The 15,612-nt window shown below is 38.3% G+C and overlaps 1 protein-coding gene across 1 annotated transcript in view; it reads right to left on the bottom strand.

The window, feature by feature from the left end:
* Window positions 1-15,612, bottom strand: part of PRKCG (protein kinase C gamma) — a 4,166,346-nt gene that overhangs the window by 1,647,184 nt on the left and 2,503,550 nt on the right. The window lies entirely within an intron of this gene.

The following is a 15,612-nucleotide window of genomic DNA, read 5'->3' on the forward strand; positions in this document are numbered from 1 at the left end:
GTACTAATATATGCAGCTGTGTGATTCAGAGAATCACTCAGCTGAGAAAATCTCTCAGAGCTGGCTGCAGAAGTTTAATTAGTATATGCCTGTCCCCTGGACGGCCTCAATGGCATGTAGCACAGACACAGAGACAGCCTACAGATGCCACACATCTTCGTGCATTGTGGTAGGGCTGTCATATTACCTCATGGAAATCTTTATAAATTTGGCCTTCTTGTCTTTCATACTTTTCATAAACTCATATAGGTGCAATGAAACTAAAAACCTTTCTAGCAAATCATTTTCAGTTTTTCCTGAAAGCATATAAATTCCTCTGACATAAGCTAATTTTCACGAATTTATGTATTTAATATATAAACCTTTTTTCTCACAGAATACATTAGCTATTCCACCATGCTAATAACTTTTTTAGTTCTTCCAGTTTCCCTTTCAAGCAATCATAATATTTTCATATTCTCGAAATTTAACTTCTGCTACACTGATTTTCTTCCTATTATAATAAATGCCATCTGACTTCTTCATTTCGCCAAACCCCTGCATTTTCCATTATTCAGTTTCAAGCCTCCTTGTTAATATGTTTTCAGTTTTTATCATAATTTTTATCCTTCCATCTTCTATTGTTTTTTTTTGCTACAATAACCAACTCATCTGTACAGGATAAATAAGCTAGTACCTCAGCCTCCCCAACATATTTCATCTATTTCTGAAATAACAGATTAAATAATTGCATTCATTACCAAAAGAAAAATATACATACTTAAAGGACACCCCTGCTTAAAATCCCCTTCTTACCCTGATTTTCCCTATTTATCATTTCACCATTACTTTTACCCAGAGATATTCATAAACTTTTTATCCTTTCTACTATTTTCTTATTTCCATATGTTTCAAAAATTTCCCATATGGCCTCATAACTTGTTCTATCAAAAACCTACTTTACATCTCATATAACTATTCCTCCCTCATTTGTCTATCAAAATCATACTTAATAATTATTTTACTATTATAATTTCCTTTAATTCTCTTTTTTTAACAGCAGCCCTCCAGCTCCTTTTCCTCATTCAACCCTTTTTATATCCTTTTTGAATTATTCTTATAATATTTTCTAATTGGTGTTCCCTAAAGTTATAAACCTCCACTTTCTTATAACTTTATTTTCTTCTCTTTTCCATACAGATTTTATTACTCCTCTACATACTTCTACTTGCAATATTCCTTTATTTAATCATTCATTTAATATTTTGAAAAAAAAAAACATCATTACCTCTTGCATTTCTTCTGCAATATTTTCCTTCTCTAATTTTTTCTCGTCCTTTCAGATATTTTTAACTTATCATTCCTGTTTTCCAACTCATCTTCTTCCTTCTCATATATTTTATCTACAATTCTTTCAACTACTTCCAGAATCTATTTTGTTTATATCTTACAACTCTGCCCTTGTCATACATTGCTTCCATTATTTCTTCTTTTATTCTAACCTGATAGTTACTCGTTCTTTTTCTTTAAGAAAAATATAGGACTGTGTAATATATTTTTACTTTCTCAGTGTTTTTCATAACATTTTCTTTTTTTTTTCCTATCTCTCTTATTTTTCATTTTCTCAATTCCAGGTTTAAGCTGTTCTAGATATTTTTTTATTTTTCCTTTTTATTCTGTTTCTATAATTAAAAAAAAAAACTTTTTATATTGCTTCCCACTATACTGGTAATTTCCCTCATTACCATTTTTCTCCCATAGTTTCTTACCTTCCAAATTGATTATTTATGTCTTACTAACTTCATCATTAACCTTTCTATTCCTGTTTCTTCATTTATTATCTCCTTATTTTCATCTATTTTTGCCCACACTTCTCTATTACAGGAAAATTCAGCAATGTCTATACCAACATCTACTTCTTCATTAGACCATGTTACATAATATATCTTTGTTTTAAATATCCATTTTTCATAAGACCATTCTCTTTTTTTTCCTTATCTGTAATCATCCACGTTATAAATTCCATTAGTATCCTCACATGTTGGTTTATTTTTCCTTTTCTCTTTCCTTAAATCGTAAAGTCTCCTATCATAATCATAAACATACTTATCAAAACATATTTTTAAGACCTCAAACTTTTTTTCTGTCCATCATATTTGTGTATGCCTAAATTGCAAATGATATTTCAGTCTCTTCTGCTTTTCGCACATCACATGTCATCATCCTACCGGGTATATATTTTTAACACCTAGGGACAGATTTGGGAATATTTGCTTTCAGTGTAAATCTTACAAGTTACTTGCTCTCAGTGTAAGTGACTTACTTCAGTGTAGTGCCTATGTATAAACAGGCTTACACTGAGGGCCAGATTCCAAAAGCAATGCTCTAAGCCTTCTCTCACTGAAAGTATTCACTTACATTAAATAATAAACGTGGTGCAGGGCATGAATATGCAATGAGTGCTGCTGCTCACCACACATTGCCATGCACAAGTGTTTGGGAATCAGGCTCCTGGTATTTTGATTGTTTTTTTTTCATTTGTGTTACCAAAATCCCTATACCAGAACATTCCTCATGTCCTATAGACAGTAATAGCCTTTTTACCACAATGACTCCTTATCATTTTTCTGTTCTGTACACACCTTGTATCTTACATCATTCAGCTACCATTAGTCCCTTGATTTCAATTGGAGTACTCTGAACATTAACACTTAGTGCATTTACATCATCCTTTCCCTTTCTTTGCTTATTTTTTCTAATTTTTATTTTTTCTTCTTCCTCTTTATTTTTCATTATATTGTTTTTATTCTCTTGCTCCTGTCTCGAGGTACCCCTCCTCACCTTCATCACTTCCCTGTACTTTGTACCTGTTATCTTCTTAAATAATAATGCCTGGGATTCAATAAACTCCATATAGGCTTTGAGCGAAACTTACATGGAGTTTACCAGTATGCATCGTAATGCATGAATGAGCAGCAGTTCTTCTTGCATTTTCATGCTGCGTACCATGTTTAAATGTAAATAAGAGTAGTTTTGTGGCTGGCATCAGTGCTGCTAGCCAAGAAATCATGTAAACCAACAAGCATAGCAGTCCCATTTAAGTCAGATCAAAAAAGGTCCGTGGTTTTGTGTGGAATGCCACAATGATCACCAGGGCTTAACAGATAGATGTCATAGCTGCCAATCTCTTAGGGCAAGACATCTAGACAAAGTCCAACATAATGGGGGAATATGAGACAGAAATAGGGACACATCTGACATATTTGCTCTTTAGAAATGTGCTAGAATAATAAGGGGTTTGTGTTAAGATACATTTTCTGAAGGATTTGAAGTCTGAAACTCAAATGTATGTAATTAATGAGTCACACCATTTCTGAGATCATCTCAGTGGTATGCCAGAAAACCACAAATTTGATAAGGAACACACAAAAAGATATCTGAGGCAAAAATCTGGACATTTCTGTGAAAGTCTGCACATCTGAAATGTATGATAGCTATGTATATGGTCCAAACACATACAGGGCAGTGTATACAGTACAGAGTATTGTGAAATCCCTTTCTTGGCATTCTGTATTTAAGTTGTGTAAATGATCTATAAGGGTACTTGGACTGCCATGTAAAATAAACACTCAGGGGAAGTTTGTGCATTGAATAGTGACACACAGATGCATTGTAGGAATGAACATACGCAAAGAGGACAGGTGAAACAGCCGAATGTACAGCAGATGATTGCATGTCAATGGAAGACAGTTTTAGCAGCAACACTTATTGCATATCAGTATGGTACAGTATGGACTGCACAGTGAAAATGTGTATTATGTGACAGTCACACAAGGTGACATAATGGGGAAGATGTCTGTGTGAGATAAGCATCCTTACATGACCAATGCAGAGGACATCTATCAGGGATGTTATATAAAGTTGGGGTAGGGGGCATATCATGAAGCTGTGCAAAGTTATTTGCCTGAACATGAGAGCAATCTCAGCAGAGATATCCAGCAAGTGGGACACAGGTATAGGCTCATGGACAACAATTAAAGAAGCAAGCACAATCACGGACAATATCAGAATAATACCAACAGTAATCCCATGTCTCTAACATAACATATGTGATTTAGCGTGATCAGACATGATTCAGCACAAACACATGTGTACAACTATAATGACAGGTCTGCACTCTTTGAGGGTAATCATGTAAGCTGTTCTGGTACTGTAACATATGCAGGAGATGTTAGGAGGGACACTGCTGTACCTGTATGCAACATTATGATTAATACAGGCTAGTTGATTGGTGTGCATGTGCATGGCAAATACACACACACACACACACACATATATATATATATATATATATATATATATATATATATATATATATATATATATATATATATATATATATATATATATATATATATATATATATATATGTATAAGAAACAAAATGTTACCCATGCCATTAATGTTATCATCAGATATGTGTGTATTCTGTGCCTCACTGGAACAGATAGCACACATACACCTGGTGTAACAACTTGATGGGGGTTCCTGACCATCAGACAGCAATGTTTATGCAACAAAAAGAATACCTAAGTATGTCTAATAAGATGTGTGACAGCTCACTGTGACAAAGGTGGTACACTGCAGTTAAACATCACTAGAGGATGTTTTGGGAGGTATATGAAGAAGCGTGCATTGCACTCAGTTATTGGTGTGATGAAGCCTGTGAGCTATGGAGGTATTAAGGTCTCTGATTTGGATGTGCTTCACATACACAGTAGTTGTGTTACATACAAGGGAGTAGTCAGCACTTTGACAACATGCTGGTGGATGTTCCATTTAATTACCCCAAGACACAGGTCAGATACCTTCTGGTCTGATTATAGGGTGTGATGTCTACATTGTACGTGGGTTGTGTGCTTGTTTTCCTGACATATCAAATCCCAAATTTTTGCATCATTGCAGGTGTTGTCATGGCTGTGGCAGCAATCTTTGGTGTGTGTTGATGCTGTCTGTATTATACTAAACTTACATCACTAGACAGGTAACCAGTTGGATCTCTGCCAGAACACATACTGTGAAAGTTGGTGAATCAATCTGTATCAGTAGAGGTGTCACTGTTGGCATACCCCAGGGAGCCGTGCTTAGCTGTTTACTGTTTGGAATCTATTTCTCAACAGTTCAGGCTAAAATATATTGTTGTTGGCTTACTGTGTTTGCTGATTATTGAATAATGGGTGCAATTACTGAGTCCACCTATGATGATAACATACTACAGGAGAGGCTAACATAGACAAATGATTTGTGACAAAGTCACATGTTCTACAAATAAATACAAATATCTGTTTTTATTTTGACCTTCAGCAAAGTAGAATTCCCTGCTAATTACAGTATTTACAACAGTCCCCCTATGCTGAAATCCAGTGATGCAAGCACTAGGAACACACGTACATAGCAGTCTGAATGTCAAATACCAAGTGTCCACACTGGTTTTGAAAGCCTATGTTGTGCACATCATAATCACACCATTGTATTCCAATCTCAGGATTATATTACAGCACTGCACTTGAACCTCATCAGAAGACTAATATACAGTATAATGCTCTCTTTTGCATGTACCTCTCCAGACACATACAGCAGCTGGAGAGACCATAAGGGTTACTCACCAAAAAAACACAGTGTCTACAAACAATGCCATGATGTATGTGGGTAGACTGAAATCCATGTCACTGTAACTTGTGTCATAAAGGATGAGGTGATGTCTGCCTTCCCCCAGGAAAGCCTCTGACCCTGCTCTAGTGAGAATAGTGCACATCCACAAATCAGATATAGCTGTTGATATCAGCAGTATCTGATGAGGAGAATATGATAACAACAGTATTCTACATGCTGTAAATGCCTCACTGCAATGTCAAACCAGTTGACTGCAGTGTGAGTAGAACCCCTACTTATCTAAGTACACAGACTACAGAATTCTGTATTTAAAGTAAGAGCTACAGCTCAAGTCTGACTTGGAGTGTCTCAGACAACACTTTATAGCTGACGACTTCAGCAGTGTCTGGTGAGGAGAATATGGCAACAACAATGTCCCACATGCTGGTATAAAAGGCTCTTTCTAATGTCAACCAAGTGCATGTACACACGCACGCACACGCACACACACACACCACAGTTGACTGCAGTGAGAGCAGAACCCTACCTATCTAAGTACATAGACTATATAGAACTGAGTACTTTATGCAAACACCACAGAAAAAGTTCGACTTTTACAAGACTGCAGGTCAACTTATAGTGTATGACATCAGCAGGGATACTGAAGAAAAGATATTGGGTGGCCAACATTAAATTGATATCTAGGCATGTGCAAGTAGTAAAATACTGTCAATCCATGGCATTGGAGCAGAAACTGTAGGATACACACTTTTGCTCATCAGGCTAGACATATACACAGACAGTTGACTGCATTGAGACCATAAGCCCTATCTATCTAAATGCACATACTACTGAACTCAGTACTTTTCACTAGTGCTGTGGCACAGGTCTGATTTTTTACAATGCTGCAGGCCAACTTTTAGTGGATAATATCAGCACTGGATATAGGGGAGAAGATGATAGGAGGCCTGTGTAGGTTCATAGCTTCATAGGTTCCTAGGATATTACTAGGCTAATGGCCCTAGGGCCTTTACAAGCCTAGATGTATAAAAACCCAAGTACCTTTATTAAGCATAGTTAGATGTTCATTGTTAGCAGAGTGATTTTGTGTTCAGCACTGACTGTCTTAGTCCATGAGGGATATATGTGCCACTCCTGTGGTGAATTTATATTCACCCATTCAGTTGTCAAATTCTGCTTAAATAGGGTCACTGAGGACCACTGCCTCACATGCAGTGGCAGCCTAACACAGAGGTGTGTCAATTCCCGGGAGATATATCTGTCTTTCTGGCATGTTCTCTTTATTTCACAAGCTAGGTTGATATCTCTGGAGCAAGTTATTCTTGTCCCAGTTGATTTGTGGATTTCCAGCATTTACAGTAGGGCAAAGGTTCCAGACTGCTCTGTAGGCCAGGCACAGGTCACTTGTCAGCAGCCTGTATGATGATACTGAGTATAGTGGCAGGGCTTTCAGTCTTTCCATAACTATTATTTTATGGAGGCCCTGGAGTCTCTTGGTCAGAAACCTCTGTGATCTTTCCAGTTGCTGTAGGTGTCTGGGGAGGTACACAGAGAGGGGAGTATTGTACTTGATGAATGGTCTGATAAGGGTCAAGTGCAGATGAGCTATGACCTCCCTGGTCATGGATACAATGCAGTGAGCAATGTTGAATGTGTGTCTTAACACTATGGACACATAGTGATTGATGTTTAGATTGCTATAAAGCTGTATTCTCAAGTTTTGCATGAATGGCTTAAAGCTTAGATTATTTATAACATAATTAGCAGGGCTAATTGTTTGCCAACAGGGACAATGAGGAATTTTCTTATGTTAAGTTTCAGTCCATGAGTTTAACACAAATCATTTGTCTGTGTCTGGCCTTTCTTTAATATGTTAACATCATTGAGGGACTCTAAATGACTGCACCCAGTTCACAGTAATCTGCAAATTTGGTAAGTCACAGGCCATCTACCTTCATACACAGTAGAAGGCCCAGCACAGATCCTTGTGGTACTCCACTGGTAACTGGTCTACTTGTTAAGATAAACTCCTCATCTTTGACAGTGTGCATTTTGTCGGTGAGACAGTTGGCTATCCATTTAGTAATGTATGGGTTAATCCTCAGGTGGTAGAGTTTCTCTATGATTCCTGAATGGGGGACTGTGTCAAAGGGCTTAGCTAAATAAAGATAGATGGAGTCCAATAAATATCCTGGACTACTGGACACCCCACTTCTGTGCCCTAAACTTGGCAGCTCCCCACTAACTCCAGCCATGTCTAACACCCAACCTAGAGCAATGAAAAATGATGATTTCCATCCAATTCCAGTTATCATGTCTACTGGTAGTGTGCAATACCAAGTAACAAAGCCAACCACGTTTGAGCAATGATAAGCAGATCGTAGCAATAGCAAGGAAGGAGGACATAAATACTTTAAATTGGAAGGTTAATTTTACACTTGGCGACAGATTCAGTGCCGACCTTACCCCCCCAATGGACCAATCCCAATACCAGTAGATTGCCAGGCGCCCAGTATTACAGCTGCACAGGTTAAAACAGCACTTCCAAGGCAAAGAATACAGCTTCTATGGGACCTGAAAATATCCCTGGCTATGTTCTACATGAACCACAGAGTGAACTGGCACCTCATCTGTGTGCCCTGTACAATCACAGCCTCACCTCAGGCTTTATCCCTACCAAATGGTGCACTGCTATAGTCATCCCTCTCTACAAAAGAGGAATGGCTACAGTCTGATATGCAAAGCTATGGTACACATCATCATGTACCTAATAAACAAGGATATAGGGAATCTTCAAACTCTGGATCCCACACAGTTTGGTTTTGTGAAGTGTAGACCATGCCTGCTCAACTTGATCGACTTCTCTGAGTCAGTCACCAGAGCTGAGGATAAAGGCAAGGTTGTTCATACAACCTACCATGATCTGGCCAAGGCCTTTGATGCCATTCCCCACTCAGGAATCATAGAAAAACTCACTAAGCTAGGCATCAACCCCTATATCACTAGGTGGGTTGCAAACTGGCTCACAAGTAAACCCACAGTGTGAAAGTAGCTGACTCCTTGTCAGACTGCCGACCAGTCATCAGTGGAGTCCCACAGGGATCAGTCCTGGGTCCTCTCTTATTTGGTATCTACTTCTCAGAAGTGCAGGCCAACATGAAGGGACTCTGGCTGACAAAGTTCACAAACAATTGCATGTTGGGAGCCATTATTAACTCCCCAAGTGATGTTGAAATCCTACAGAAAGGCCTCACTAAGACCAACGACTGGTGTCAGATCCATGGCCTTAAGCTCAATGCCAAAAACTGTATCATCATCCCTTTTGGGAAAACCCAGTTGCCATAAATTACCACATCAATGGTAGTCCTCTGAACACAGAAGGCATTATAAGAGATCTGGCAACACAGGTTGACAGCAACCTCTCTTTTGACCACCACATTGCCACTGTGGTCAGAAAGTCCTTCTATGTGGCACATCTCATTACTAAGGGTTTTGCATCCAGGAAGAAAGAGGTCATTGTTCTACTCTTCCCTGATTAAGCCAGTCATCGAGTACAATGCCCCATTTGGCATGCACCTCACTAGACACGTGCAACAACTGGAGAGGCAGCAAAAGTACCTCACAAAGAGGATCCTAGGCCTTAAACACTTGTCCTGTATGGACAGACTCAAAAAACTCTAACTATTCTCTGTCTCATATCACCTACTTAGAGGTGATCTCTGCTTGACTTACAAAACCATGTCTGACCCAGCTCTGTTAGAAATGCTACATCTAAAGAAATCCCAACCCCTCCACACCACATGCTCCAGAGACCTCAACCTCATTAACACAATCAACAGAACGTGCTGGAGGGACAGGTTCATAACCCGGAGACTGCCCATGCTATGGAATAGACTTCCCATATATGTCAAACAGAGCACCTCACTGGCCCTCTTCAAGGGAAATCTTGATGACTGGATGGGAAATAGAAAATTCACCCCGGGGATCACTCCAGTGGCTCTACTCAACAGAGGCACTGGGAACTAAGGTCAGGTGACACGATGCCAGGGTAATCCTATGGGCTAGGCTTGTAAAGACTCCAGGGCCATTAGCATAGTACACACCTATGAACCTATGTATATTGGAAATTAGGAAGTAACTAGTGAGTTAAGTTTGCAGACATGCACTGGGGTCCCAAATGTCATGATCTGACACATTTAGTTTTGCCTTTATACACTGATAAAATTGAGTTTTACAGTGTGGGATTCAAACCTAGGCATAAGCGACAAAGTATTTTCTTCCACAGTGTTGATTTACCATCTTTGACACAGAAGTGCTGCTCAGACATAGTCAGTAATTATTTATAAATACAGGTGAGAGTATGAAGTATTACATATATATGTGTGTGACCTAACAAGGTTCTTGCATATAGATCCAGTTGTGTATGTGTGTTATGTAATTGTGAAGGCCATGAAAGTCAACATAGCAGAATTATACATAGAGAAATATAGTAGACAGTATATCCTCAGTCATACATCTGAAAACTCAATAAGGGTGGCTTATCCTCATACTTATAATTTATATCTGCTCTACCATCTAAAGTGTTATAAGTGAGAGTGAATATAATGGGAAGTGGAATAACAGTAAAAGTGTATGGAATATATTGTATTATTTATTTCATTTATTTATTTAACATTTGTTAACAGAGAAAGTCTGACTTAGAACAAAGCCAATGTTCAGCAGAGGCCTAGGGTGAAATGGTCCAGACACATGCTTTTGTAATGTGGGAGGAAACAGGAGCACCTGGAGGAATCCCACACAAATGCAGGGAGGACATGCAGACTCCACACAGAAGGCACTCCAAACTGAAGAACCTCTTGCTGTTTGGCAGCAATGCTACTGCTGTACCACTGCTCTGTCCATGAACCTAGGACCATGTGTATGGCAGTCCTACACCTATACCTGTTACCACAAGAAGGTTGAAAAAACACTTGTCTATATTGCAGTTCATTGCTATAAACAACAATGTCACAACAGCAAAAAATAGGTTGTACACCCTGTACTGGAACCCAGGATCACCTGTACTCCAGCCCTACACTTATGTAAGCTGCCATAGGACTAGTTGCATAACATATCCATAATTTCCTACTCATTCTTAATTTCCCTGTACTAACTGCCACACAACAACCTTTAGTGTATTTGTGCAGTGCCCAACAGAATTAATTGAATGCATCTGTTTTCAGTTGTCTGTCTGAGTCCTGTCTACAGGTGTTGTGGAACCTTGCCAACCACTGTACAATGCTGAGTAATGCCACAAAGCACAGCTGCAAAAATTGCAACAATGTACTGTTTTTGAGCTTTGCACTTTTACAGATGCCCTATCTGTTGGTGATCTACATGTACTCTGTCTACTTCTTGTGTGGCCCACTAGTCCAGTTTGCACACTGCTAAGCATCATGTAAATGAGATAAGCAGAGTGAAACCTGACAGTTTTTCACCATTTCCCTTGTTTGCACTAAGCCAGGTGCTACACAATCAGTAGCATTAAAAATAAATAAATAAAAGGGAACAGTAGTTAAAATGAAAAAAAAAGCAATCTATGAAATTAACTCCTACAAATGGTTGTTAGTACACATGACATATTTCTACATAGGAATGGATTTGAACATTCATTCCAGTGAAGCTTCATAATACAGTAAGGGTGTCTCATTCCTTTTTGCATTTTTGCCACACAAACAGCTTTGTAGCAGGGAACTGAAATTTAAGTAAAAGGGAAAAGTAGTTTAAATGAAGAAAAGCAATCTATGAAATAAACACTATAAAATGTCTGTTAATACACATTAAATATTTATACAGAGTTCTGGATTTGAACTGTCACTCCAGTGAACCTCAGAACACAGTAAGGATGCCTTATCTCTCTTTGCCATGCAAACAGCTTTGAAGTAGGGAACTGAAATCATTCTGCATACAACCAACCAACTGCAACATCATCCACAGTACTAACAAACCGTATAACAGTCATTTGTACATGTATTCATTTTTGATGTATTGTACTGAGTGATCTCACAACCATTTATGACTATTGCTGCAAAACCGCAGCTCTGTCTTACCTTTCTATGTTTGTTGAACATTCTTGTCTTATCTGACCAGTAATCTGAAACATGCAGTCTATAAGACCTTCTATATTCTTGTCCTTAAAATGTGTGAGAATATTACTTGTCAATAATATACAGCTGTCAACAAATGAAGAGGAGGGTGGGTGTTAATGAACAGAACCTGTGAATGATGTGCTAATTACATACATTTCTAACCTTCATAAAATGACTTCTGTTCACTTTGTAAGTCTAACCTGACACACACTAGAGGTATGGCAGTCTGCATTTCTGTTGTGTTTTCATTCTTCCTACCAGTAATCATTTGCAGTTGCAATCCATTAGCAACAAACACTGAGGGAGTTCCTGCACTATGTTTACATCTCCTACCTGCATCCAAGTATTAGATATTCAGCAATTGTAATGAGTTCACACATCATTTGCATCTTCATTGTGCTGATAGCCCTGAATGTACACCATAAAAAGGTAACCATGTAGTTAGGGAACCTGAAGATGAGGAGACTTGTTTATGTGGATAGCAAAGAAAAGAGACTATTACTTTGGGATATATATGTGCAGATTACTGAACTTGAGAAGGTATGCTTGCATTTTTACCTATATACTGCATATGCTAAAAAGTCATTCCGAAAAAATCTGTTTAATATTATATATCTATATATCTATATCTATCCATCTATCTCTCTCTCTCTCTATATTATATATATATATATATATATATATATATATATATATATATATATATATATATATATATATATACATATGTATAATATATATATATATATATATATATATATATATATATATACATATTTGTTTAGCAAATGCACTTTTATCTGTATGCATTAGTTAGATATGTACTGATGGCATGTGCATATTTGTCAGGGCATTTCACAGGTATACATGATCAGCTGTGTAAAATCTGAAGTCATGTTTCAGGTATATTTCATTTTATAGCACTTTTAGCATTTCAGTGATGGGTCTTAGCAAAATGTGTCATTTGCCTGTTCCTTTAGGGGCAAGGGAGTAATGCTGCATTTCGTTATTGCACAAACAAGGATATGTTGCTATTGTTACTCTCCCTTTTTTGGCATCCAGCCTGTTGTTCATATTTCATATTTCTCGACTGCTTTATGTTTCTCCAGTGGGTAATACTGAAATGCTATTTTTTCTGTTTTATCTGGGAATAGTTATGTTTTAATTATGTGATACTTATATGTATTATCCTTCTGTTGTGTTATATGACAACTAGGACTATGACACCCAGGCATCTCAATCTGAAAAAACACCCTTGAGTGACCCTGAAAATTAGGTAACTGTGGAAGATTATAGGCAACATGGCACCTTTCTGCTTGAGAGAGGATGTGGAGATATGTCAGGCAAAATGTGAATTTGGTAGCAGATAGTTGTAGATGTCAATGCAGTATGTGGACACAACAGACCATATGATCAGGTGTTCCATTCAGCCACTGACATAATCTCATCTGCACGGAGGAAACCAGCTGCAGTGGCCCATGATTGGATGTGTACAGGGGGGCCCTGCTACTGACCCACCACTAACAGCAAATGAAGAGTTCCTGTCCACTGTCAGGGATCCAACAGCTTCCAGGAAAGTAGAGAACAGCATGTCCTTGACATTGGTGCTACTGTTTCAGGGACAGAAAGTATTTCCCAGGAAGAGTGTCCATGTAGGCATTTGTAATTTAGTTGTTACATATTTACATCAATACATAAGTTCTCTTTAACAAGAAATTGGTTGGGGGGTGAAGATTGCCACAGTTACCAATTCTTTCTGACTGATTATACATGGGGCATAGTTTGGGATTGTCATTTAAGTTCTTGTTGAAAGTATAGTTAATGGACATATCAAGGGCAAAATGTTTTAATCCTGTGTTACTGGTAATTGTGATGTTAATGTTGTTCTTACATTTTGAATAACTTCTTCCAGGACCATCTGGCATAGGGAGCATAACATCATCTTCACTACTGTGGCTTCAATGCCTCCTGACTCTGGCCATAGCCTAAGTGAAGGCAAAGTGTCACACAGTATGGTTGCTAGGGTTGCTAGAAGGAGGCCTACTGTCCATCCTCCACTTGATCCATTTGTCTCCTTCTGTGCCACTCACTGTATGTTTAGGCCCATCATGGAGGCACAGGCACATTCTCATATGTCTTCCAGAGAGATGCTCAGGGTTGTAGATTTGGAAACAGGCTGACATGCATGGCTTCCCCCACTGCATTGCAGTTTCAGTGGATCAGATGAATGAGACATTGGAACTGGCGGTGTGTGTGATGGAATGTCTGTTGGGAGGGGAATGGCATCCTCATGGGCATAGCTCAGCCACATCATCTGCTGTTAGCTAATGTGGCCATGTCCAATCACACTCCCATTGTGTACTTCTACTTTTCCATCATGGTCATGTTCTTGTGCATCCTTGTGAGGGGAGCTCATCCAGAAAACATAATTCACATTCAGGTAGCAGCAGTGCATCTAACTGTGGGCATGGAGGTGCCACTGCAACTTCTGGCAGAGACAGTTCTCAAGATCAAGTATGACAGTTATGAACCGCCACCTTTACCATGCATGGCTCACACCTATACAATATACCAAGATGTAGAGCTATCATAGAGCTTGGCTGTGTTCATACACACACTTGCACATCAATTTCACCTGGAGTACCAATACAGACACACGCACGACAGTTACATGGTTCAGCCATGAAGCTTAAAACTCACTTTGTCTCACTAGCAATTTTTACTTTATCCAAATGTCTGCCTGCTTCTGTTTCTTAGTCACAAGCACTCACCAACTTTTTTGGCCAGCCTAGGCTTCCTGGCCACCTCACACAACACCCTGTGCAAGTGATGATAACTGTCCCACATCTCTGTTTTTTATCTTTTGAATTCAGGGACGCATAAGCTTTGTGTATGATGCTCAGGATGCATAGCTGACTTAGTGCTTAGTATATCTGCATTTCGGATGTTGAATTGGTAATTGCACTTTTGACTTATATTGGTCTTAGAAAGATAGACAGTTGATAGTGTTAGATTTTATTAATATTAGTCTGAAATTAATTATGTTGTAAATATGCTGAAAGAAAAGGCTTGCTTAAATGCAGAAACAGAGTTTAGTAAAATGTGATCAGCAGTCATACTAAATGACCATGGCTTAGAAAAGGAATCTGCTGAATGGACATTCTTCCCTTACAGACTCAAAACAGGATGTATGCAAGAGCAAAAATACAAAATCTGCTTTTAAAGAATGGACATTTTTCCCTTACAGACTCAAAACAGGATGTATGCAAGAACAAAAATGCAAAATCTGCTTTTAAAGAACAATGACATGTTATTCTGCATGGAAAAACAGGATGGCACAAGAACAGATGTTTTTATACAAAGATCCAAATAAAATACAGGATGTTCACACTGTCAGAAAAGCTGATCTCTGACAATGTGTTTTCTCAAAAATATGTTTTTCTTCATAAAAAAAACGGATATGCTTATCAGCATTGGCCCAAGAACATATGCTCATATACACAGATCCAAATAGAATACAGAACAATGTGTTTCCTCAAAAATATGTTTTTCTACATGGACATCAGGACACTGTTACAGGATATTCACACTGTCAGAAAAGCTGGTCTCTTACAAGACATTGTTAAACAAGGAAGCTTAGTATTGTTTCTACAGGACTAAAACTGTATATAAAGAGCTGTATAAATCCAGCTATGTTAGAGGTATGGTAGGGACACAAGTCCTAAGGTAAATGTTATATCTCTCACATCATCTGTACTATATGAGAAGTAAAGTTGGAACAGTACTTTTAAGCTGTAACGTGTTTCCGTTTGGTTTATTATAAAAAGTTATT

Source organism: Protopterus annectens, chromosome 1.part1, assembly GCF_019279795.1.
Source record: "Protopterus annectens isolate FY-2018-M chromosome 1.part1, PAN1.0, whole genome shotgun sequence".
Classification (NCBI taxonomy): domain Eukaryota; kingdom Metazoa; phylum Chordata; order Ceratodontiformes; family Protopteridae; genus Protopterus; species Protopterus annectens.